This window comes from Trichosurus vulpecula, chromosome 6, assembly GCF_011100635.1.
Source record: "Trichosurus vulpecula isolate mTriVul1 chromosome 6, mTriVul1.pri, whole genome shotgun sequence".
Lineage (NCBI taxonomy): Eukaryota > Metazoa > Chordata > Mammalia > Diprotodontia > Phalangeridae > Trichosurus > Trichosurus vulpecula.
The window spans coordinates 54,133,031-54,157,493 of NC_050578.1; the positions used below are offsets into that span (position 1 = coordinate 54,133,031).

General features: G+C 37.9%; 1 pseudogene; it reads left to right on the plus strand.

The window, feature by feature from the left end:
* The first annotated feature begins 5,970 nt into the window (after window positions 1–5,970).
* On the plus strand, window positions 5,971–22,504 carry LOC118854606 (annotated as a pseudogene).
* The last annotated feature ends 1,959 nt before the right edge of the window (window positions 22,505–24,463 follow it).

The window sequence follows — 24,463 nt, forward strand, 5'->3', positions numbered from 1 at the left end:
TCTTGTCCTGGGAAGAAGCTATATATGCATTCCTGTGCATTGGCTGTTAGTTACACATTCATTTTGTATTGTAGTTGTAGACTGAATGGTGCTCTGCTGATGTGGAACACTCTGGGCTATGTTCTGTTAATTTGGGGATAGCATGGCTGTCAGAAATACTTCCCTGGAAGCTGGTAGGTTGATCTAAGGACACTGTCTAAATACAGCTAGCAGAAATAATTTCTGCAGAGATTTGAACTAATCAAGAGACTTGTGACATCTGATAAATAGAGAAATGATAAATAGGGAGAACTTTTATTAAGCACTTACTAGGCACTGAGCTAAGCTCTGGTGATAGAAAAACAAGAAAACATGTTAGTCACCACTTTTGAGGAGCTTGCATTCTCAAAGGAAGACAAAATATAAAGGGAAATTATGAAGAGCAGTAACAAGCATCCAAACAAGATGGCAGACTTCATATGCAAGGCAGGGCCAGTTCATAGACAGTTGGATATAGGACTCATCTTAAGCTAGTCAAGTTAGTACTGATTGCTTAATTACGGTATGTGTTGAGGGGGAGGTCTTGGATTCTTGGTTTCAGTAATATAATTCTTGGATTCTATTAACTAACCCCCCGGTGATAACTCCATCCTGAGGCCTATTCAGTGATTGCAAGGCTCTTCCTGAAATTACCATATTGTGAGAGAACCTGACTCTCCCCTTCTGACTCACCCTCTGGCAGAGCTTCAGCTCCATACTAGTTGTATAGTATCCATTACAATGGATGTTACTGCTCTTCATAATTTCCCTTTATATTTTGTCTTCCTTTGAGAATGCAAGCTCCTCAAAAGTGGTGACTAACATGTTTTCTTGTTTTTCTATCACCAGAGCTTAGCTCAGTGCCTAGTAAGTGCTTAATAAAAGTTCTCCCTATTTATCATTTCTCTATTTATCTATCTATTTATCAATCTGTCTATATATATATATATATGCATGTGTATATTATATATATAATATACACACACACACATATGTGTGTGTGTACATATACACACATACCTACCTACCTGTATAGGATCGAGGATTTAGAGGGAGAAGAGCATATAGAAGTTATCTAGTCTATCTAATGGGCAAACTGAGGTCCATGGAGTTCATTGACCTGAGCAAGATTGCAGTGATAGAGATAGAATATGTGTGTATACATATACACACACATATGCATATATGTATGTATATGATATATATGTACATATACATATGTAGAAAGAGAACTATAGAGATGATAGAGATCATCCAAAAAGAGATAGACATAGAGGTAGAGATACATCCTTTCCCTTTTAGCTAGTAAGTAAATTCATAAAAATTCAATTCTGTTTCTAGGTAAATTAAGATATTAAAAGGAAAAAAAAAACAAAATTAAATATGTTATATATCGGTGACCAAATGTAGATGCACACTATTGAGACTACAGAATGAAGCCCAGAGGGAATACTGGAAACCATGAGAAATATCTGAACTAGGAAAGAGATTTTGGTCCCCATCCTGTTTCCTTATCTGAGAGTTGGCAGAGCATTTCCTCAAAATGAGCAGCCTGATGGCAGATGATCTCTCCCACTCTACTATAGACTGAGCTGGCTGATTTTTGCCAAGTCTCCCTCCCCTGCCATGCAAATCCAGCTGCCGCTTGGCACAATTATACTAGGTTTTCTTGGAAGGACACCAGGATGAGTGACAGATTACAGTGGCAGAAAGCCTTGATGTCACTCACTGCCTGCACAGTGAGTGTTTTTATGTTACTAAGAAGAAGAGACGTACTGACATTATTTGAAAGAATTGCAAAAGACCTTAGGACTTTCATTTGATAAACTATGTTTCCTTTCACCTTCACATATAGAGCACATAGCTTGTGGCGCTCCTTTGGCAAAAGTATTTATGAAGTCTGAGCACAAGAGTAAGAATCTCTGCTCTGATACTTACCATCTGCATGGCCTAGGGCAAGTCACCCAACCTTTTAAAGCTCAGTTACTTCATCCATAATATTAGGTGTTAGATTAGATAACCTTAAAAGTCCAGGCCAGACTTGAATTTGGGATTGGAGGCAGTGTAGTAGAGGAGAGAGATCACTAGACCTGTATTCAGAAGAACTGAGTTCAAAACAAGCCTCTGATGTTTATGACCTGTGTGAGCCCACCTCGAGCTCTGTTTGATCACTTGTAAAATGAGGAGGTGCTTAAATTTTTTCTTAAAATTCTGGATTCGTAATTCTATGATGTGATGAATAAATTTGTAAGGAAATCCTATTTCTAAAAGCCATAGTGTTAGATTCTAAAGAGTTGTTGTTGTTGTTGTTTTGTCCTTTGTTCTTAAAGAGGACCATGACATCAGGAAGGTGATGCCATGACTTGCAAATGAATTGGATTTAAGTGAGGGTGGGCTGTATGACCACCAGACTTACCTTCTCTTCCAGAGCCATGTGGGTCCAGCGACAAGATATAGATCCAGAAAACTGGAGATGGCCCCTGATTCTAAAGAGGCATCAGTAATGGAGAGAAACAGATGGAGAAGAGAGGGAAATGTTCCAATGGAGCAAAAATACCAAGTTTAAGAATAATTGATGGTGAATTGTAAGAGGCTAATGCAGGTTGTGTGCTGGGTAAACTTGAGACCTGAGGCTGACACAGCTGAAATCCTTCTCAAAGCCAAAGGCAGTTGTATATATCAAAGTTCTCTCTGAGCATGCTGGCCCATCTTTGTAATGCACTATCCCAGTGGGCTTTGTAGTGGGCATGAAACAGTAACTTTGAGCCCTTTTAATTGATTTCTGTTGGCCTCTGACCATTTTCCCTCCTGTAACCAGAATGGCCTTTGTTTTCTTTGAATGACTCAGCTTACCTCATTGAGCCTCTGGATGCTGTGGCTTGCTCTTCCAGGGCAGGAAGCCCAGAGAGCATGCCAGGAAGCAGACAACTTCCTGTGTGATGAGTCATGGGGCTGGCTGAGGGGAGGTATTAATGTCTACCCTAGGGGGAGGGGCCAACTCAAGAACCAATCGACCCTGGTCATTCAGGCGGCACTTGATGATGTCAAAAACCCTATAAGAGGGGAGAGGACAGCTTGAAGAGCTCTCTTTTTCCTTTTCCGGTTGGTATGGGAGCAGCGGCAGGGAAGCGTGACTCTGGGCCAGCCCTTGCTCTCGGGCTGAGCCCAGATGTTGGTAACTATGAATCGTATTGGGTCTGTCTGTTATTTGTAATTTGTTTGTATTTTGGTTTTGAGGTACTGGTTTTTCCCTGAACTAAATGAGTGTTTTGAACCTCAGGGTGCTGGTTTTTTCCCCTGAAGTAAGTCAATGAATCTGTATTTGGTCTGTTGATGCCTGTCTGTATGCTCCCCTGAACTAACTGAATGCTAACTGAATGCTGGCGTTTTCCCCTGAACTAAATGAATGTTGTCTGTATGCTAACTGAATGCTGGATTAAAGTAAGCTGGTCAACCCCTTCACCATGCTTTCCTTGTTTAAGCAGATAAAAAGAACCTGTGCTTTCCTGGCAGCCTTCTGGGTCCCGGCAGCCTCCTGGGTCCCGGCAGCCCCCTGGGTGCCGGCCGTGGGGGAGGGATCTTATGCCCCCATCGAAGCTGCTAGCTGGGTTGTTAAAACACCTCCATAGATGGTGGCAAATTTACCCAGGAAGAGCCCTGCTGGCTTTCCAAGGATGAGGTTTCTATTGAATATGGCCACTATGTAAGCTGAAGCCTTGGTGTTAGTCACTGTTCCTCCTCTCAGATGAACACAAGAGAACTTACACATTGCCAGTACCCCTTTTTCCTTCAGGCCTTTTGACACTGCCATCAGTAAGCTGTCACATTCCTAAGATTGATGGTTATTCCACTTTTTTTCTGAGATAAATTTCTCTCCCATCCTCAGCCACTGCTACTGTTCAGTTCCCAACTGAAAATGGTGATGCTTTATTGCTCATTATGTGATATCTCTCACATTCAGCATGTTTCAATATAATTTTCAATCTCTTCTAGACTCTAAACCTGCAACATTAACATGACTTTTGTTGCACTCCTATTAATCAATCAGTGATTGCATAAAATGTAAAAATGATGTAGTCTCAAACCACTGAATTACAAATATTCACACAACCCTCCTACATGCAGAGGCATCCGGAAATAATGTAGACAGAGTGCCTTACATTCTGGAAGATGCGTAATCAAGTACTACCTCTGACCTGTTCTGGCTGTGTGACCCTAAGTAAGTCACTTAATCTCTCACTGCCCTAGGCATCCTGTATATAAGGGTCCTTGACTTTTTAAAGTCTTGGACTCCTTTGGAATAATGGTGAAGCCTGTGGACCTTTTCTCAGAATAATATTTTAAAGGCCAAAAAGTACATGGGATAGCAAAAGCAAATGATTATATTCAAATTAAAATTATCATTTATTTTTAAGGTCATAGGGCTTGGGTTAACAAGTGCTAATCTGAGTACAGGTTACAGAGAATGTGCTGACCTGGTAGATGACATTCTTCATCTGTCATTTCTCTAAACCAGTGAAATCACAAGTCCAGTGACTAGTACTATGCCGGCCTTTGTGCATTCTACAGGCCCATCGCACCTAACAGATTATTATCCATTTTTATGCTATTGCACTGGCTGCTTTCTCATGCCTGTAATGCATTCTCTTACCTCTTCCTCTTAGAATACTAGTCTCTTTCATCTCTCCTTTTGAGTCATTTTCTACATGAGACCTTTCATGCTCCCACCCAAAAGCCTCATGTAGAAAGTGGATCTTGAGGTGAGAGGTGAAGGAGACTAGGTACTCTAAGAGACCTCTCCCCTCCATACCAGAAGGTTATTTATATTTATGCATTATTAAAATGTCACTTTATATAGTATATATGTGTATATGTACACATGCATATACTTTATATCTGCATGGATATATGTAGTTTATGTTTATATGTTGTATGTACATACACATATGTTGCTTATAATTATATAAGTATATATGTAAGTTCTTTGAGGGAACAGACTGTTTCTTTTTTTTATTTGCACATCCAGCACCTAGGACAATACCTGGCACATGGAAGATGCTCAGTGGGTGCTTATTTACTGAGTAATCGATTAGCATTTTTTTTTTGTTATTGTCAAGTACTTTGCACTTGGTCTACATGCCTTTATTTGTGCGGCCTCTTCTTGTCGATTTACCTAACCATCCAAATACTGAGGTCAATGGTAGTGGAACTGAGGGTAGGAAGAGATTAGAATAGTATTAAAGAGTGAGAAGGGAGCTTAAAAACAATCTGGTTCACCCCCTCCCTTTGTTTTATAGGTAAGGAAATTGAGACTCAGAGGAGTTAATTGACTTGTTCAGTTTCATGCAGAGAGCAAGTAACAGGATTTGGATTTAAACCCCAGAACTTCTGACTCCAAATCCAATGTTCTTTCATTCTGTCAAGTCCCTCTCCTAATTTAAATCAATACCTTTATTTCTTTAAAAAGGATTCCTGTTTATTTTGTGGGGTCAGTGCCTAGAGTCAGGGGTGGGGAAAACTGAGGCCTCATGTGGCCTTGAGGTCACAGGTTTCCCCACCCCTGGTCTAGATGAAAAAGGGGTGAGGGAGAAATACAAACTTCATCGAAATAACTTGCAGAGTCCAGGAGGTATAAAAGAATAACAGTGGATGGAGGCTGGGGAAGGAGAGATTTAGGTAGGCTTTTCCTTACACTAGAGAAGTATGAGTTTTTTTCATTCTCCTCTCTGATAGCTATCTCTCTTATCAGAGAACTCATCTTAAGTAAACTATCCATTCAATTAGCTCCTAATGGCTCATAGAAATGAAGAAATGTTACAGGCTTCTTCAGTGGAGACCTGACCTGTTTTGAGAGTCAGGATGCTGTCACAAATGGGACTTGGATGGTTGTAGATTGGATAAAACTAAAGAAAGTCAATAGGCAGAAATGAGGCAGACTTACAAGGAGAGATGATGTCGTTAGGGCAGCTTTCAGCAGCAGGAAATGAAAAAAAAGCCCAGGAAGGTAGAAAAAGTAGAAAGTCAGTTTTAGAGAAGTACTAAAATTGTCACTAATGGATCCCTTAGCAGGAGAGCAGAGCATGACATTGGGAGAGTCTGAAAACAGGCTAAAGTCTAGGTAAGCAAAGGATAACAAAGGATAAAGATAAACCCTGCACGTTAAGGAGACTTGGATCCAAGCATACGACTTTATAACACACCTAAGAATTAAACAAAGGGGGATAAAGTATGAATGATCAAATTATTAGAATTAATGTAAAAGTTAGTGGCTCAATCACAGAGAACAAGAGCTTATTTACTTCCCTTCCCCCTCCCCCCAATATGTGGAATTGCATCAGGGACACTGTATTGGCATGTGCCAGTCCTGTTATATTATTATCTTCATTGTACAGATGGGGAAACTGAGGTGCAGAGGGGTTAATTGACCTGTTCAGGGTCACACAGCCAGTGAGTTACTGAAGCCAAATCAGAATTCAGGTTTTCCTGACTATAAGTCCAGAGATCTGTATATTATGCCATAGAGATGTCCCCCAAGCCCCATTTCCACTAATTCTCTCCTCTTGGCCCAAGTGAAACAAATCAAATCTTTTTTGTGCTATTCCAAGAGATTTATTATACCCTCTGCAAATCTTATTACCTCTGTGGAAAATATTCCCAGTGTGTTCAACAATTGTTACATAGATTTGATTCAAGTCTTTTTCTCTGGATGCCTGGCAACTTACTAATATCCTTCCTGAATTTTATCACTCAGAACTAAATAGCATTCTCTAGTTGTGTTCTTTCAAAGGTAGAGGGGTAAAAGAAACAGGATGTCCTTCATGGTGAATATTAGAACTATATGACTATAGCCTAAGTAAAAGACTCCATAGTTTCATCATAGTTCAGTGTTAACTCTGAGTTCTCAAAGGATAAGATAGTTAGGCACAAGCCCTGGCAGGTTCTACTATGCTGGAAAGGCAATCACTACACCAACATTATCCAAAGTGGAGACCGTGGTTTCCTGGGATCCAAAACATGATCCCAAAGGGAATGAAACAGTTGAATACTGGGATAGGAAGGGGGCAGTGGACTATGTTTTATTCTCTCTGTGATAGCCAATTGTGAGATTTGTCTCCAGAACAACTACACTTAACCTTTACTCATTATCATCTAACATTTCGTCAGTTCCACTCCCTTCCTCCACCATCCCAACCTCCTTCTTTTTCCACCAAGACTTGACCCCCTCAGGGCCATTATAACCCATTACTAACTGGGGTACCAATAGCAGCAGCTATGAGATAACACCCCCTGCCTTCCATGGCACATTAAGGATTTAACAGGAGACCCACAGACTATCACTCCCACTTTCATTTTGAATAGAACAGGTTGATGTCACACACAGGCAGCAACTGTCAAAGGAGGACCTGCTTTGAGCAGATCCTCCAAGATGTTTCTCCCCTCGGATTAGTCTCATGATGTTCTCAGGACATGAAGGGAAGGTGTACCATAGCAAGTTCCACTTCTATGGATCCACCTTCGCATCTGCAGGACTTAACATGCTTATCTTGCTGTGGAATATGAATGGTGATTGGCATAATTATGCCATCTTGAAAGGACACAGAGTGGCAGGCATGGAATTGCCTTATAACATAGATGGGAGCATGTTCTTCTCAGCTTCCATAGATAAGACTGTCACTTTGGGGATAATGAGATCTAAGAGAAAATTAAGAGGTTGAAGGGGCACACTTACTTTGTGAATCCTAGTTATGCTGCCAGGAGCAGGCCCCAGCTAGTCTGCACTGATAGTGAAGAGCTTAAGCTTTGGGATATCTGGAAGAAAGTGGCTATCCAGACATTTCTGAATATCTGCCAAGTACTGACTCCGGGGAGGTAAGTGGCACAAGGATTGAAGTCAGGAAGATTCATCTTCCTGATTCAAATCTGGCCTCAGACACTTAATAGCTATGTGACCCTGGGTAGGTCACTTAACTCTGTTTGCCTCAGTTTCTCATCTATCAAATGAGCTGGAGAAGGAAATGGCAAACCACTCCAGTGCCAAGAAAACCCCAAATGGGGACACAAAGAGTTAAAATGACTGAAACAACTAAAGAACAAAACGACAAATTGACTGTGACCTTCAATGACACTAATGATCAGATTATCTTTGGGGACATCGACAATAACATCAAAGTCTCAGCTGACACACACCATGAGGGATCACCCCAACTCTGTGATGGGCTTGAGTCCAAGTTCTGAAGGGTCTTACTTGGTATCCAACATAATGGAAAACACAGTTCAGATTTGGGTTGTCCAGCTTTCTGCCCCCCAAAGAGAGTAATTGAAGATATTTCAGGGAAATGTACACAACTTTGAGAAGAATCTCCTGAGGTGTTCCTGCTCACCTTGTGGAAGCAAAATTTCAGCCAAGTTTATGTAACAGAAGCAGGCGGTTCCTTTACAAGCTTCCTGGCCATGCTGATTCAGTCAATGAAGTTGTCTTCTACGCAGATGAACCTCTCATTTCATCTACATGCAGCAACAAAAGACTTTATAAAAGAGAGATCCCTTTAGGATTTGAAATGGCAGATTTAAGAGTTATTTGGGGGGAGGCAGAGCCAAGATGGTGGCTGGAAAACAGGGACTTGCCTAAAGGTCTCCCCCAGGACCCTCCAAACACCTATAAAAATGGCTCTGAACAAATTCTAGAGCTGCAGAACCCACAAAACAGCAGAGGGAAGCAGGACTCCAGCCCAGGACAGCTTGGATGGTCACTGGGTAAGGTCGATTGCACACAGCTGGGAGTGGAGCAGAGCAGAGACCAGCTTGGGCTGAGCCCAGAACAATCAGACCTGGAGCCAGGTGGAACAGGCTCTAGCACCCTGAATCAGTGAGCTGTGGCAGTTAACAGACTTCTCAACCCACAGACACCAAAGACAACAGAGAAGGTTAGTGGGAAAAACTTCAGGGATGGAATGAAAGGAGTTCACAGTCAGCCACCACCCTGGGGGTGGTAGAAGTGGCGCAGCTCTGAAACTGCTTACAAAACTACAGCTGCAGTTGCTTCTGGTCCCAGGCCCACCTGGTGGGAGGAATTAAGTGGTGGATCAGAGCAGGAGTGCCCAGCCTGATTAGATCTGAGTCCAGTCCAGGTTGGCTGTCCTTGGGGAAGAGTAGCACTGGTGTGGCAGAGCTTGCTGTGTAGAAATAGCTCTGAAAATAACATCCCAACCCCTCAAGCTTGGGACAAAGTATTCTCCACTCTACAAGCAGTCATACCCTGACGAAAACCTCAAGGGTCAAGTAAGTTGTCTGGGAACATGGCCAGGCAATGAAAACACACTCAGATTCAAACTCAGACTTTGAAATCTTTCTTTGGTGACAAAAAAGACCAAAACATAGAGCCAGAAGAAGTCAACAAAGTCAAAGAGCCTCCAAGAAAAACATGAACTGGTCTCAAGCCATGGAACAGCTCAAAAAGGATTTGGAAAAGCAAGTGAGAGAAGTAGAGGAAAAATTGGGAAGAGAAATGAGAGTGATGCAAGAAAACCATGAAAAACAAGTCAATGACTTGCTAATGGACACCCAAAAAAATACTGAATAAAATAACACCTTAAAAAAAAGACTAACTCAAATGGCAAAAGATCTCCAAAAAGCCAATGAAGAGAAGAATGCCTTGAGAGGCAGAATTAACCAAATGGAAAAGATGATCCAAAAGACCAATGAAGAAAACACCACCTTAAAAATTAGATTGGAGCAAGTGGAAGCCAGTGACTTTATGAGAAATCAAGATATTATAAAAACAGAACGAAAGAAGTGAAAAATGGAAGACAGTGTAAAATATCTCATTAGAAAAAAACCATTGATCTGGAAAATAGATCCAGGAGAGATAATTTAAAAATTATTGGACTACCTGAAAGCCATAATCAAAAAAAGAGCCTAGATATCATGTTTCAAAAGATTATCAAGGAGAACTGCCCTGATATTCTTGAGCCAGAGGGTAAAAGAGAAATTGAAAGAATCCACAGATTGCCTTCTGAAAAAGATCCCAAAAAGAAAACTAGGAATATTGTCGCCAAATTCCAGAGCTCCCACATCAAGGAAAAATTCTGCAAGCAACCAGAAAGAAACAATTTGAGTATTGTGGAAACACAATCCAGATAACACAAGATCTAGCAGCTTCTACATTAAGGGATCAAAGGGCTTGAAATAGGATATTCCAGATGTCAATGGAGCTAGGATTAAAACCAAGAATCACCTACCCAGCAAAACTGAGTATCATGCTCCAAGGCAAAATACAGATTTTCAATAAAATAGAGGACTTTCAAGCTTTCTCAGTAAAATGACCAGAGCTGAACAGAAAATTTGACTTTCAAACACAAGAATCAAGAGAAGCATGAAAAGGTAAACAAGAAAGAGACATCGTAAGGGACTTACTAAAGTTGAACTGCTTTGTTTACATTCCAACATGGAAATATGATGTGTATAATTCATGAAGCCTCAGTAATAGGGTAGCTGAAGGGAATATATATATATATATATATATATATATATATATATATATATGAAGAGAGAGAGAGAGAGAGGGCACAGGGTGAGTTGAATATGAAGGGATGATATCTGAAAAATAAAATCAAATTAAGGGATGAGAGAGAAATATATTGAGAGAAGGAGAAAGGGAGAGATAGAATGGGGTAAATTGTCTCACATAAAAGTGGCAAGAAAAAGCAACTCTTGCCTTCTTAGGGAGGGTGGATGTGGAAGGAAGAGGGGAGAGAATTTGGAACTCAAAGTTTTCAAAGCAGATGTTCAAAAAAAAAGTTTTTGCGTACAACTAGGAAATAAGATATACGGGCAATGGAGCGTAGAAATCTATCTTTCCCTACAAGAAAATAAGAGAAAACGGGATGTGGTAGGGAGTGGGGTGACAGAAGGGAGGACTGACTAGAGAATGGCGCAATCAGAATATATGCCATGTTGGAGTGGGGGCAGGGAGGGTAGAAAAGTGGAGAAAATTTGTAATTCAAACTCTTGTGAAAATCAATGCTGAAAACTAAAAATATTAAATAAATAAATAATAAGAGCTTGAAAAAAAAGTTATTTGGCTTTGAGATCTTGGTTGGCATAACCAGGATTTAATTGAATAACATTGGGCCCTGTGTTCTCCCTTTAGATAACGACCACTACTAGCCAAGTATGGAAGATGAGTTTGGTTGCTAAGGTAGGCATGGTGATATTTATTCCTTCCTGATTACGGTGGTATAGGCAACCTACCCTTACCTCCTGAAACCATACACCAAATTTCTGAGGTTTATTTCTCAAAGAAACACGACTTCCTCCAAGGGACTGACATTGTGTTAGTGTATATTTCCCAGTGCTGGCAGAAGGTTGAGGTAGGACATTTAAATGAAAGCTGTTAGCTTTTTGTTTTATTTTTTGATTCAATAAGTGTTTTGTGTGTTTTCTGTCAACATTTTTTGACTTATTTTCTATGAAAACCTGAAAAGCCCTTTGACAAATAAAAAGTAAGTCATAAAACAGTTGACAAACTGCCTTGTTAGAGGAAATTTACTCATCAGGAATGTGCTATGCAAATTAAATCACAAGATTATAGTTTGATGGGGTTTTTTTTGAAAATCATTTTACTACAGCAAATTCAGACTGTCTTTTTAGTCTGTTGAGACCTAATATCTGAAGTGTCCCTTCTGATTTTGTGTAATATAGAAATTTGGTTGGCCTGTTACCTATATTTTCATTGAAGCTGTTTTTTAAAACATACCTTCCAGGGACAAGAATAGGATCCTAGGGCACTCCATTTTTCCCTTGAGATTGTAATTTCTTGACACAGTACTATAGGTCCAGTTTTTCTTCCAATTCTGAATCCTCCTAATTAACTAACTAAATATGTATATATATATACATAGTATATATATATATATATATATATATATATATACTATATATAGTATATATATATGTATATATAGATAGTATATATATATATATACTATCATCTAACCTATATATTTTCAAATTGTTCACACGGTTATGAGTGTTGTTGTCATATGCCTTATTAAAATCAAAATATGTTGACAGAATCTCTTTAACTAAAAAAATCTAATAGTAACTTTGACAAAAAAAGGAAATGAACTTAATTTTGAATGATTTGCTTTCGGTGACTGCCTGCTAGCTTATAGTGTTCTGTTTGCCTTTACAAGTCCTGTTTTTAAATAACGATTTATTTATTTTTAGTTTTCAACATTCACTTCCATAAGTTTAAAAATTTCTCCCCCTCCTTCCCCTTCCCCCTCCCCAAGACAGCACGCAATCTGATATAGGCTCCACATATACATTCCTATTAAACATATTTTCTTATTAGTCATGTTGTATAGAAGAATTAGAATGAATGGGAGGAACCACGAGAAAGAAAGAAAAAAAACAAAGGTAAACAAAACAAAAGAAGAAAATAGTCTGCTTCAGTCTGCATTCAGGCTCCATATTTCTCTCTCTGGATGTGGATGCCATTTTCCATCATGCGTCTTTTGGAAACTAGAGCTGAGAAGAGCTAAATCTATCAAAGTCAATCATCACACACTGTGGCTGTTACCATGTACAATATTCTCCTGGTAATGCTCACTTTACCCAGCATCAGTTCATATGTAAGTCTTTCCAGGTTTTTCGCAAGTCCACCTGTTCATCATTTCTTATAGCACAGTAGTATTCCATAGTATTCATATACTAAAACTTGTTCAGCCATTCCCCAATTAATGGAGATCCCCTCAATTTCCAGTTCTTGGCCAGCACAAAAAGAGATGCTGTAAATATTTTTTGTACATGTGGGTCCTTTTCCCATTTTTTTAATTAGAATTTTTATTTTTAGTTTATAACACTCAGTTCTACATGTTCTTGAGTTTCAAATTTTCTTCCCTTTCCACCCTTTCCCCCTCCCCACCAAGATGGCATGTAGTCTGATATAGATTCTATATACATCTTTGCATTAAACTTATTTACACAATAGTCAAATTGTAAAGAATTATGACTAATGGAATGAATCATGAGACAGAATACACAAAACCTAAAAAGAAGAGGAAAAAAAAGAGGGTAAATAGTTTGCCTCAATCTGCATTCAGGCTCCACAGTTCTTTCTCTGGATGTAGATAGCTTTTTCCATCATGATTCCTTTGGAGCTGTCTTTGAGCCTTGTATTGCAAGAGAAGAGCCACGTTTATCAAAGTTAGTCATCACAGAATCACTATGTCTGTGGTTGTGTACAATGTTCTCTTGGTTCTGCTCCTCACTCAGCATCAGATCATGTAGGTCTTTCCAGGTTATTATGAAGTCTGTATCTTCCCCATTTCTTATAAAAAAAATAGTATTCCATTACATTCATATACCACAACTTGTTCAGCCATTCCTGAATTGATAGGCATCCCCTGATTTCTATTTCTTTGCTACCACAAAAAGAGCTGCTGTAAATATTTTTGTACATACAGGTCCCTTTCCCACTTGTGTAATCTCTTTGGGATATAGCCCCAGGAGTGGTATTGCTGGGTCAAAGGGTATGCATATTTTTATAGCCCTTTGGGCACAGTTCCAAATTGCTCTCCAGAATGGCCTGATCTGTTCACAACTCCAACAACAATGTATTAATGTTCCAATTTTCCCACATCCTCTACAGGATTTATCATTTTCCTGTTTTTTCATGTTAGCCAATCTGACAGGAGAGATATGGTACCTAAGAGTTGTTTTGATTTGCATTTCTCTAATCAATAGTGATTTAGAGCATTTTTTCATATGCCTATAGATATCTTTAATTTCTTCCTGTGAAAACTGCCTGTTCATATCCTTTGACCATTTCTCAATTGGGTAATGGCTTTTATTCCTACAAATTTGCCTCAGTTCCCTGCATATTTTCGATATGAGGCCTTTATCAGAGACATTGGTTGTAAAGATTTTCTCCCAATTTTCTGCTTCCCTCCTAATCTTTGTTGCATTGGTTTTGTTTATACAAAATTTTTCATTTTAACATAATCAAAATTATCCATTTTGCATTTTGTAATGCTCTCTATCTCTTGTTGTGTCATGAATTCTTCCCTTTCCCATAAATCTGATAGGTAAACTATTCCACACTCTTCCAAATTGCTTATAGTACCAGCCTTTATTTCTAAATCATGAATGCATTTTGAGTTTATTTTGGTGTCCGGTGTAAGATGTTGGTCTATGTCCAGTTTCTGCCCTACCATTTTCCAATTTTCGCAGCAATTTTTGTGGAATAGTGACTTCTTAGCACAGAAGCTGGATTCTTTTGGTTTATCAAAGAGTAGATTGCTATAGTCATTGACTACTGTGTCTTGTGTACCTAACCTATTCCACTGATCCACCACTCTGTTTTTTAGTCAGTACCAGGTAGTTTAATATCTGGTAAGGCTAGGCCACCTTCCCTAGCATTTCTTTTCATGAATTCCCTAGATATTCTGGACCTCTCATTCTTCCAGATGAATTTTGTTATAATTTTATCCAGCTCTGTAGTAGTTCAATTGGCATGGCATTGAATAAATAAATTAATTTATGTAAAATTGTCATTTTTACTATATTAGTTCTGCCTAACCATGAGGAACAGCTATTATTCCATTTATTTAGGTCTGACTTTATTTGTGTGAGAGAAGTGTTTCATAATTGGGTTCATATAGGCCCTGAGTTTGTCTTGGCAGGTAGACTCACAAATACTTCATGGAGTCTACAGTAACTTTAAATGGAATTTCTCTTCCTATCTCTTGCTGTTTGACTTTGTTAGGAATGTACAGGAATGCTGAGGATTTATATGGGTTTATTTTATATCCCACAATTTTATTAAAGTTCATTATTATTTCAAGTAGTTTTTTACTTGCTTCTCTAGGATTCTCTAAGTAAATCATCATATCATCTGCAAAAAGTGATAATTTAGTTTCTTCTTTGCTATACTAATTCCTTCAATTTCTTTTTCTTCTCTTAATGTTAAAACTAACATTTATAATACCAAACTGAATAATAGGGGTGGTAATGCACAGACTTGTTTCACCCAGGATCTATTGGGAATGCATCTAGCTTATTCCCATTACATATAATGCTTGCTGATGGTTTTAGATAAATGCTATTTATAATTTTAAGGAAGATTCTGTTTATTCCTCTGCTTTCGAGTGTTTTTAACAGGAATGAGTGTTGTATTTTGCCAAAAGGTTTTTCTGCATCTATTGAGATAATCATATGGTTTCTGCTACTTTTGTTATTGATATGATCAATTATGCTGATAGTTTTCCTAATATTGAACCAGCCTTGAATTCCTAGAATAAATTCTACCCAGTCATAATGTATTATTCTCCTGATAAGTTGCTGCAATCTTTTTGCTAATATTTTATTTAAAATTTTTGCATCAATATTCATTAGTGAAACTAGTCTATAATTTTCTTTCTTTGTTTTGACTCTTCCTGGTATAGGTATTAATACCATATTTGTGTCATAAAAAGAATTTGGTAGGACACCTTCTTCACCTATTTCTCCCAAATAGTCTATAAAGCATGGTAATTAACTGTTCTTTAAACGTTTGATAGAATTCACATGTAAAACCATCTGGCCCTAGAGATTTTTTTCCTAGGGAGTTCATTGATGGCTTGCTCAATTTCTTTTTCTGAGATGGGTTTTTTTAGGTAATTTATTTCCTGTTCGGTTAACCAGAGCGATTTGAATTTTTGTAAATATTCATCCATTTCCCTCAGATTGTCAAATTGATGGGTATACAATTGGGCAAAATAATTCCTAATTATTGTTTTAATTTCCTCTTCATTGGAAGTGAATTTACCCTTTTCATTTTTGATAGTGGTAATTTGGTTTTCTTCTTTTTTTTTAATCAAATTGACCAAAGGCTTATCAATTTTACTGTTTTTTTTTTCATAAAACCAGGTCTTAGTTTTATTTATTAGTTCAATAGTTTTCTTGATTTCAATTTTATCAATCTCTCCTTTGATTTTCAGTATTTCTAATTTGGTATCTAATTGGGGATTTTCAATTTGTTCTTTTACTAGCTTTTTCAGTTGCATGCCCAATTCATTGATCTCCTTTTTTATCTATTTTATTCATATAAGCATTTAGAGATATAAAACTTTCCCTAAGAACTGCTTTTGCTGCATCCCATAAGTGTTTGTATGTTGTCTCATTGTTGTCATTCTCTTGAATGAAGTTATTCATTGTTTCTGTGATTTGTTCTTTGGCCGCTCATTCTTTAGGATTAGATTATTTAGTTTCCAATTAATTTTTAGATTATCTTTCCATGGTCCTTTATTAAAAATAATTTTTATTGCATCATGATCTGAGAAGGATGTTGACTATTTCTGCCTTTCTCCACTTGTGGAGTGTTTTTGCTCTAGTACATGGTAAATTTTTGAGTGTGTGCTATGTACCACTGAGGAAAAAGTATATTCTTTTTTATCCCCATTCAGTTTTCTCCAGAGGTCAATCATATATGTCTTTTCTAAAATTCTATTAACCTCCTTAACTTCTTTCTTGTTTATTTTGAAGTTAGATTTATCAAGTTCAGAGAGGGGCTGGTTGAGGTCCCCCACTACTATGGATTTGCTGTCTATTTCTTCCTGTAACTCCCTTAACTTCTCCTCTAAGAATTTGCATGCTATACCACTCAGTGCATATATGTTAAATAATGATATTTCTTCATTGTGTATGGTGCCTTTTAGCAGGATATAATGTCCTTTGTTATCTCTTTTAATTAGATCTGTATTTGATTTTGTTTTGTCTGAGATTAGGATTGCAACCCCCGGTTTTTGTTTTTGTTTTTTTTTTTACTTTAGCTGAAGCACAATAGATTATACTCCATCCTTTTACTTTTACCCTGTGTGTATCCCCCTGTTTCAAATGTGTTTCTTGTAAACAACATATTGTAGGATTATGGTTTTTAATGCATTCTGCTATCTGCCTCTGTTTTATGGGAGAGTTCATCCCATTCACATTCACAGTTTTGATTACAAGCTGTGTCTTTTTCTCCATCCTATTCCACTCCCCACCCTGGTTATGCTTTTATTTCTCCCTTCTCCCTTTCACTCCTCAAAAGAGTTTTGCTTTTGACCACAGACTTCCTCAATTTACCCTCCCTCTTGATTCCCCTCTTATCTTACCCTTTTCCCCTTACTACTTCTCCCTTCTGACCACCCCCTTTTCTTTCCCCTTTCCCCTCCTACTGCCTGTAGGACAAGTTTCATTTCTATACTTTTCAGAGTATGCTATTCTCTTCTTGAACCAAATCCAATGAGACTAAAGCTCATATACTACTCTTCTCCCTCCCTTCTTTCACTCTACTATATGTTCTTGTGCCTCTTCATGTGATGTAATTTACCCTTTTCTGCTACCTCCTTACCTTTTCTCCCAGAACCCTCCCTTTACATTTCTTAATTATGTTTTTTATCATTATATCAGTTATTTTATACTGACACCCACAGTGTATGTGTATCCCTTTCAGTTGTCATAATAACTGTACTATACTCAAGATGGATATATATATATATACATATATATATACACACACATACATACATACATTATATATACATATACATATATATATAACATATATAAAACAATATAATCTTATATAAGGATGTAAATAATTTTCCCTTATTGATTAACAAGGTTTGCAGGGTTTTTCCCCATTTACCTTTTTATGTCTCTCTTGAGTTTTGTATTTAAAGTCAGATTTTCCATTGAGTTCTGGCCTTTCCATCAGGAAGGTCTGGAATTCCTTTATTTCATTGAATGTCCATCTCTTTGCATGAAAAATTATGCTCAGTTTTGCTGGGTACTTGATCCTTGCTTATAGTCCAAGCTCCTTTGCCCTTTGGAATATTACATTCCAATTTCTCCCATCATTTAATGTAGAAACTGAAAGATCCTGTGTGATCTTGACTGTAGTTCCGTGATATTTGAATGGTTTCTTTTTGACTGCTTGCAGTATTTTCTCCTTAAGTTAATAATTCTGAAATTTAGCTATAATATTTCTTGTAGTTTTCAATTTGAGATCTCTTTCAGGGGATGATTGGCAGATTCTTTCGATGACTATTTTCCCCTCTGGTTCTAGGACCTCAGGGCAATTATCTTTAAAAATTTTTTGGAAGATACTTTCCAGGCTCTTTTTTTCACCATGGCTTTCTGGTAGACCAATGATTCTTTAATTGTCTGTCCTGGATCTATTTTCCATGTCAGTTGTTTTTCCAATCAGATATTTCATGTTTTCTTCTATTCTTTTTCATTCTTTACATTTTGTTTAACTACTTCTTGATGCCTCATAGAGTCATTAGCTTCCACTTGCTCAATTCCAATTTTTAATGTTTTGCTGTCTTCATTTTGCTTTTGAGTCTCCTTTTCCAATTGGTTGATTTTACCTTTCAGGGTATCATTTTCTCTATTTAGATTCTGAATCTCATTAGCCATTTCACCAATTTTACTTTTTAAAGATTTGATCTCATCGGTGATTTTTTTCCATTTTTTTCTTTTACCTCCCTAATTTGGTTTTTAAAATCCTCCTTTAGCTCTTCCAAGAATGCTTTTTGGGCTTGAGACCAGTTCACATTCCCTTTTGAGGTATCATGTGTGGGTATACTGTCAATGCTGTTCTCTTCTTAATTGGTATTTTGATCTTCCCTGGCTGCATAAAAATAATCAATGGTCCTAGGTTTTTCTCCATGTGCTTCCTCATGTGGCTAGTTTTTTTCCTGCCTTTAAAGTAGATTTCTGCTTTGGGGGCCCAGGGAGCTCTTTCCCAGGTTTCTTGTTCTGGGAATTGTGGGCCTAGTTACTGGCTTTGTGTGATATGGCCTCTGGTTTCCTGAGGTGTGGGGGAGGGGCCGTCTGGGTGCAAGAAGTCTCCTCTCCCCCCAGTGCTGCTCTCCAGCATGGGTGGTCTCAGCTGGTGTCTGTGCTGGTGTCTGCCACTCCCCCGGCTGTGCAAAGGCATGTATGGGTTCCTGGTGTTGACCCTTGCTGGCTCCACCTTTCTAAAACTCAGGAATTACCACTCTTTGGCTACTGAAGCCCCACTTCTGGCTACTCTATTCCAGGGATTTTCCCAAGGTATTCTCTGGGTCAGGGAGGGAGGGATGAAAACCATTTACCTGGACATTATGACTCCCAGAAGTTCAAAAAGGTGAGTTTCAAAGCTTTGGGCTACAAGCCTCAGGTGTAGATGTCTTGTGGCCAAAAGTGCTGTGCTTCTGTCTACCGTCACTTCAACAGATTCCCATCCTGTGCTGGGAGGTCTGTGGATTTCTGCCAGTTTCCCCTTTTCCCATTTTTATGATCTCCTTGGGATACAGCCCTAGAAGTATTATGCTGGGTCAAAGGGTATATACATTTTTATGACCCTTTGGGCATAGTTCCAAATTTCTCTCTGGAATAGTTAGATCAGTTCACAACTCCACCAACAATGAATTATCGTTCCAATTTTCCCACATTTCCAACATTTATCATTTTTCTGTTTTGTCATGTTAGCCAAGCTGATAGGTTTGATGTAGTACCTCAGAATGTTATCTTTTGCATTTCTCTAATTAATAGTCATTTAGAGCATTTTTTCTTATGACTATAGATAGCTTTAATTTCTTCCTCTGAAAACTGCCTGTTTATATCCTTTGACCGTTTACCACCTTTTACAAGTCTTAACAAATTATCTTACCATTAACATTCTCAGACACTTACTGGCTGTGTGACCCTGCCTTGTTTGCCTCAGTCTCCTCATCTGTCAAATGAGCTGGAGAAGAAAATGGCAAATTACTCCAGCATCTTTGCCAACAGAACCCCAATGGGGTCACAAAGAGTCAGACATAACTGAAAATGACTCAGCAACAGAAGAGACACACAGATAATTGCCTATGAATTCCCACCAGTCCTAACGCTAAATATAGCGAAGAAAATCATCTCAAAGAACCTAGATTTTGGAGAGAGACAGAGGCAGAGGAAGAGACAGAGAGAAGGAAATCACTAATAAAACCCATGAGAGAGAGTATGGCATAATGGAAGAATTACTCATTTCAGAGTGAGGAAAACCTAGATTCATTTTCTGCCTCTTACTCATACTAGATAGGCACCCCTGAGCAGGTTACTGAGGCTCTTAGTGCTCCCAGGCAAATATCTAAGACTCTAAGTGGCAGGTTATAGCTTACTGAAAATAAATGAGATATGTAAAAGATGGAGTCTGGAGAATCATATATTACTGTGGCAAAAATAGTTCTCCCCACTTGTGGAGGGGCTCATGTGCAATGTCATTTCTGAGTGTATGACAATAATAATAACAATGATGAAGATAATGGTGATTATGATGATGATAATTATATATCCCTTCAATGGTTTCTCTTACTAATTTAAACTTACACTATACCTTTCTTCTATGGGGATCTGGGGACTTCCTTCCCCACCCACATTTATTCATGTTATAAAGAAATAGTGTTTTCTGCTTCTTTCAAAGGAAAAACCTCTAACTCTCTCAACTCTCATTTAGAGAATTAAAGTTTTCTCTGAATCAATAATAGGAAAATAATTTTTCACTTCCAAGCTTCCCTGCCCTTATCATTAGCCACACAACTGAGGATTTTATCCATCCTGCTTTTTCTTTTCATAATTAAAGTAAATTAATTGATAAGCAATGAAAGCACAGTAGATCGTATGAAACAGTTCATTCAGATTACTAGTTGCCTAGGGCAACTCTCTTGGAACTCCTCATATCTCAGAAAGGGAGGAAAGATAGTCATTTATTAAATACCTGCTCATTTCTCCAGAATTGAAGAGGAAAAGAAGGTGTAGAAGCTCACTATAATATATTTTACCAAGCCATTCACTCAACTCACATCCATTTCTCTGATGCACCCACTCCTGGATAAGATTCCCTGTGGGTGTGAGAGAAGGGAGGTAAGGAATGGCAGGCCATGCGAGATCCTACTCCACTAACACTACAACCCAGGTCTTTCCTTCATGACTCAGAAATATTTTAGAAATCTTTTTTATGAATTATCTTATATTTTTCTTGTGGTAAAAAATGGAGATCAATGAGATAGGTGACAAAACAATTAAATGGATTTTAAACTGGCTGAATGATGACCCAAAGAGTGGTAATTAATGGGTAAGCATCTACTTGGAAGATGATCTCCAGTGACTTCCCAATAATTTCTGTTAGGCCTTAGTCTATTTGATGATTTTATCAATAACTATGTAAGGCATAAATGGTATGATTATTAAATTTTCAGATGGCATTAATATGGGAGGGATAACTAACATGGCAGTATCTTGACAAGCTAGAACACTGGGTTAAATCTAATAAAATAAAATTTTATAGTAATAAATGTAAAACCTTAAACTTGGGCTCAAAAAAATCAGTTTTACAAGTAGCAGATAGGACAGACATGGTGAGGTAGAATATTGTCTGAAAAATATGAGAGGTTATGAGAGATTATCACTATTATATGTTCACTACAGAAATTAATACAATCTTAGGCTCAATTAAGAGAGAAATACTGTCCAGAAATAAAAATGTAAATAGTTCTGTAGCCTTCTACCCCAGTCAAACCCCTATGAATGAAGAAGCAGATGGTATAATGGAAAGTTCCAAGCCTGTAGTGTGAGAGAGACCTGGTTTCAAATCTTACATGTGGTATCTACTAAGTGACTTTAGATAAGTTACTCAACTTATTTGGGCCTCAGTTTTCTCCATTTGTAAAATGAGCAGTTTGAAAGATATGACCTCTAGGTCACTTATAGGTATAGATTTATAAACCTTTGAATATAGTGTTCATTTATGAGCATCACATCTTAGTAAGGACACTGACAAGGAGTAGAATTTCTGCAAGAGGTACCTTCAGTTAATGTCAGGCAAAAATTGGCAGAAGGAACTGAAAGGCTTAATGCAAAGAGAAGTCAAAGGGGGCACATAACTCTCTTCACATATCTGAATACCTACCATGAAGATGAGGAGTTAAACTTGATTTACTTAGCCCAGAGGGTAGAACTAAGAGTAACTTACAAAAATGCAAATATAGGCTTGGTTTTATATGACTGTGAAGGAATACCACTGTGCTGTAAGAAATGATGAGCTCAATGATTTTAGAAAAGCATAGAAAGACCTACATGAAATAATGAGCTAAGTGAGCAGAACCAAGAGAACATTGTATTCAGTAAAAGCAGTATTGTTTTAAGATTGACTTTGAGAAAATTGTAATTTTGTCTACTACAAATACCCAAATTAACTATGAAGGATATATAAAGAAAGATAATATCTGCATCCAGAGGAAGAACTGATAAGTAGAAGTATGCATAAAATAATTTTACATATACGTATGTATATGTGATTATGATTATTAATATAGCCACTTGTCAGATAAATTGTGAAGACAATTCTTGTTCATTTTAGACGGGGCAGCCTCTGGGCTTCCTTCCAACTATAAGATTCTATAGTGAAGTGAAGAAAGGGGCCCCACATGTAGCATGAAGGTGTTGTTGTGTTGCTCGAAGGGAGGCAGAGTAGACAAGTCTAGACTCTTCTCCTCCCACCCTTCTCCAAGAAACACTTTAATCCTCACCAGGAGGGGAAGTTGGAGATTGGAGGCCAACACTTGGCCACTCTATTCTTTTCAGAGAAAAAGGGCATAAGACTAGAATTCTACATATATATATATATGTTTCCTTAAATATTATTATTCTAGGGGATTTTCAAGTTCATGCTATCTTCTGATCAATGTTTCATCAGTGTGAGAAGCAGGGCCCCAAGCTTTATATCGAAGCCTTGAACCAAATAGCAGTTCCACAATGAACACACACAGCAAGTAGCAAAGAAACACATTTATCCATCTCAATATCAAAATAGAAATCAGAGAATATATACATGGGAAAATACATATATCAAACAATACAGATTAAAGGAACTTTCTCAGTGAGAACAAGATAACTCAGCTCAACCATTATAACCTGAATCTCACCCAAGGGAAGTTATCTGAAATCTCTAGTGCAGCAGTCTGGGGATAGGAATGTGATGAAAACCGCTAGCTCTTTTATATTGACTTTTTCCCAGAGACTTTTTCTTCAACAAACTGCAGGGGAGTTGGAATGATTTATCTTCTCTCTTAAAGATGAAAGCCAGAAGTACCAGAAGAGACTACAGAACACAAAGAGCCTGAAGATGCTTGAAGAGAATTGAAGAGCCTGGATGTTTCCTCTCTATGGCTCTCACCAATTCCACACCACTTCTCACACAGGTGCAAGACATTGATCTTCACCAATAAGCAGAGAGTCCCCATAAAAACAGGTTTTGGAACTCAGGTTATACAGAGAATGGATCCTTTTAAGCATTAAATCTAGGATTAATGATCCTAGGGAAACAGTGCATCTCCTAGAAAGATATAATGGGTCATTACATGATTATCTCCATAGTTCTCAGCCAAGAATCATTAATCATCATTACGTGTCTTTCCCCACTAGGGATGCTAAGAGGATTCTTTGAACTTCTTAATATTTACTAATCTTCCTTATTTTACTACTTTCTGGTAATCCTTTTCCTTTTTCATTCCCCCTGTAAGTGCTCACAAAACAACTCATTCATCATCCATGAGCTGAGCACTTTGTTTAAATTAATTTTTCTTGAAATCTTTTGTTTTTACATCACCTAGAGTTCCCCCCCTCTATTTGATGTCCTACTATTCATGTGCTATCTCTTCTGATCTCCTTGAGGGTCAGTATGGTATAATGATTATAGAGCCAGCTTCATAGTGAGGAAGTCCAGGGTTCAAGACTGTCTTCTGACATCACTAATGTAGAAATATGTTTTGCATAACTTCACATGAATAATGGGTATGATATTGCTCAATGGGTGGGGGAGGGGCTGGAGGAAAGGAGAGAATTTGAAACTCAAAATTTTAAAAATGAATGTAAAAAATAAAAGTTGTGCAGGTAGTTGAGGAGGATATGATTGGAGAAATGGGAATGAAGACATTATTCAATTTATATTTCTTTGTGTTCCCCATAACAAGTATAACTGGTACTGATGAAAAACAGAATAAAATAATAAAACTGATCAAACGCTGAATCATAGGGCAAAGTTCCTCCTCCTAAACTGGCTGAAAATCAAGATAGATAAAAGTGTAATGATAATAGCTAGCATTTCCAGAGGAGATGTGGGAAAATAGGAACACATCAGAGCTAGGAGCCCTAGTTCTCACTGTTCTGGAAAGCAATTTTGAATCATACCCCAAAGCCATTAAACTGTGTGCACCTTTTGACCCAGTAATGCTGCTAAGTCTATACCCCAAAGAGATCAAAGAAAAAGGAAAATGACACATACACACAAAATTATTTATAGGAGCTCATCTTGTGGCAGCAAAGGATTGAATATTGAAGGAATGCCTATCATTGGGGAATAACTGAACAAGTTACGATAGGTGAATGTGATGAAATA